This window comes from Octodon degus, unplaced genomic scaffold (genome assembly GCF_000260255.1).
Source record: "Octodon degus isolate 3935 unplaced genomic scaffold, OctDeg1.0 scaffold00341, whole genome shotgun sequence".
In the NCBI taxonomy this organism is placed as follows: Eukaryota; Metazoa; Chordata; class Mammalia; order Rodentia; family Octodontidae; genus Octodon; species Octodon degus.
This window is the reverse complement of record NW_004524917.1, coordinates 477,009-480,061: the sequence shown is the minus strand read 5'-3', so window position 1 is coordinate 480,061 and position 3,053 is coordinate 477,009. Positions and strand designations below refer to the sequence as shown.

General features: G+C 41.2%; 2 pseudogenes; one reads left to right on the top strand and one right to left on the bottom strand.

Annotated features, from left to right (window-relative positions):
- The window catches only part of LOC101576095, a 66,672-nt pseudogene extending 65,905 nt beyond the window's left edge, over positions 1-767 (bottom strand).
- LOC101571749 lies at positions 680-1,331 on the top strand (annotated as a pseudogene).
- The last annotated feature ends 1,722 nt before the right edge of the window (positions 1,332-3,053 follow it).

The following is a 3,053-nucleotide window of genomic DNA, read 5'->3' as shown; positions in this document are numbered from 1 at the left end:
CAGCAGGCTCGGAGAAATCATCCTGTTTTCAGCTACCCTAGTGCTGGGATGACAGGCATGCTCCACCACACTCATACTACATTGCCAATCATGGGGCTGAGGCTGGTGTGACATGTGGTGTCAGGAATTGAACCCTGGCCCCTGCACTTACCTAATGGAGAGTCTTCCTTGCATCATAGTAGTTCTGTCTTTTTATTGATCAAGACTGAAAATATCCCACTTAGGTCATAGCTAAACATAGTTCTATATGCCTCATTTATATTCTTTCTCTGGGTTTGTTAAATTTTCTAGCATTACTTTGGTTAAGAGGTTTTAAAGACATTTTCAGCACTGATTGCTTTCTCATTGCAGCCAATTAGTCTAATGTACTTTGAATTCCCTATACTTAATGTGATCATTATGGATATCTAACTACACCAATAGTTCTAATTAATAAGACAGAGAATAAAAATTTGAATGAAAACAAAGAATGCTTTTGCAGTCCTTACGCATTAAACAAAAATACTCCAATTGTTTAATCTTGAATTTGACAGAATAGCAAATTTAATGCTAACTGAAAGTTTCATGTATTGTTGCTCTGTATTCTAACATATTCACAGATCCTGGGATTAGAATTGCAACAACTCGACAGAGGTGCCAGGAGTCTGGTGTGCCCGGTGCCGTCACTCGCAGTCGGGCGGCGGCGGCACAGCTCCGAGCGCACACCGCACCTTAGCAGCGGGTGAAGTCGAGGCACCCCTGCCGTCACAGCCCTTGCGCTGGTGCATCCACCCTCACTCGCTCTGCTCTTCCTCCCTTCGCTCGCACCATGGCTGATCAGCTGACTGAAGAGCAGATTGCTGAATTCAAGGAAGCTTTCTCCCTATTTGATAAAGATGGTGATGGCACCATCACAACAAAGGAATTAGGAGCTGTCATGAGGTCACTGGGTCAAAACCCAACAGAAGTTGGGCTGCAGGATGTGATCAACGAAGTGGATGCCGATGGTAATGGCACCATTGACTTCCCAGAATTTTTAACTATGATGGCTAGAAAAATGAAAGATACAGATAGCAAAGAAGAGATTCGTGAGGCATTCTGAGTCTTTGACAAGGATGGAAATGGGTACGTCAGTGCAGCGGAGCTACGTCATGTCATGACAAACTTAGGAGAAAAGCTAACAGATGAAGAAGTAGATGAAATGATCCGAGAAGCAGATATTGATGGAGATGGACAAGTCAACTATGAAGAATTCGTACAGATGATGACTGCAAAATGAAGACCTACTTTCAACTACTTTCCCCCCTCTAGAAGAATCAAATTGAATCTTCTACTTACCTCTTGCAAAAAAAGAAAAAAGTTTATTTATTTATTCATTCTGTTTCTATATAGCAAAACTGAATGTCAAAGTACCTTCTGTCCACACACAAAATCTGCATGTATTGGTTAGTGGTCCTGTCCCCTAAAGATCAAGCTACACATCAGTTTTACAATATAAATAATTGTACTACCTTAATGATAAGGAAGCACTTAGTGGACTCCTTAAAGTTCCATTTGCTAATGATTAATAGCACTGTCTGGGCTGGCCAGTTTTTCATGCATGCAGCTTGACAATTGGGCACAGTCAAGCATTTGTATTAAAATTGAAAAATGAAAAAACGAATTCAAACCTATACAGATGGGGTCAAGTTTAATTTGTTAGTATAACTTGTCATGGCTGGTTTACTGAAAACAAACACATTTAAAATTTTTTTTACCTCAGGATGATGTGCAGAAAGTGGGTGAAGGATAGACTTGAGATGTAGTCCCAGTGGTAGGATGGTCCTCTTGTTCTTTTCCTGTGCTCCAACCCATGGTGACAATGACACCGTGGTGGCATGCCCACATATGTTGGTTTAGCAATGTCTGCATTGTACTAAAGTAAAATGGGTGTCAGGCTGTCACACTCACACAAATTTTTAATAAGAAATCTTTTACAAGGGAGCATCTTTGGACTTTGTTTTTAAAATCTTCTGGATCATGACTTGGAGCCAGCAGAGTAGGCTGTGGCTGTGGACTTCCGCACAACCATCAACGCTGCTGTTCGAGAAATGACAATTTACGTCCATTCCAAGTTGTAAATGCTAGTCTTTTTTTTTTTTTTTCAACAAAAAGACCATTAACTTAAAATGGTGTTAGATGCTTTGTAAAGCTGAGATCTAAAAGGGGACAAGGCACTTGGAGGGGAGGCCAGTGTACATTTAAATGCCCACAGCCCAGTTGGGTTTCCCTCCCTCCCGAGATCCCAGCACCAACTTCTGAGCCTAAGAACTTGCCTCAAAACAGGCACGTACTGGTCGCTTTACCAGACTTAACTGACACGTAAGTCTAGTTGCATTTTCTCTGGGGGGAGGGGAGAAAAGTCATAGTAATTTACTATCTATTGAGGCAGTAGAGCTCTTATTGAAGGAAAAAAAAAACTTTCTCAAGCATGTATTTAGGGGTTCTTCTAAATTATGCTGCTGATTACCTGTTTTATGTAAGTACTTGAGAGCATCTGTGCAAGAGACAAGATTTAGTGTGTAATTCAATCCTCACCGTGTGTGTGGTAGAAGCAGTAGTCCTTTTCTAAGCCAGTCTCTTCATGCTTAAAAGACACTACCAGTCCCTTTTATTTGGTTTAATTTATGATTATACCTTATTTTCCTTTTCTTTTTTTTCTGTTTTTGTTTTAAAGTTGACTTGACTTTGCTTTTTCCCCCTTTCTTCCTCCAGAACTAATGCTAAACCTCTGGCTTAAAAGTAAAACTCTGACCCAGAGCGAATTTCGTGTCTAATTATAAACCTGTAATGAAAACCCAGACATGCTGATACTTTGCAGTGGGATTAGTCCATGGAAAAAGCCCCCTTACAAACATCCTGCATTTAGTGCAGGGCTCTTGAAATGAAGGCTGGATGTGCATTTTTCAGGGTGTTAACTGGCTGTATCTTAGCAAGGAGATTTGAGTGTTCTGTGTGTGGGGGGGGTGGCTTTAATTTGCCAGGGGATGGTGGCAGGCTGCTAGTGGGCAGTGATTAGCTCTTCTTGGCAGCTA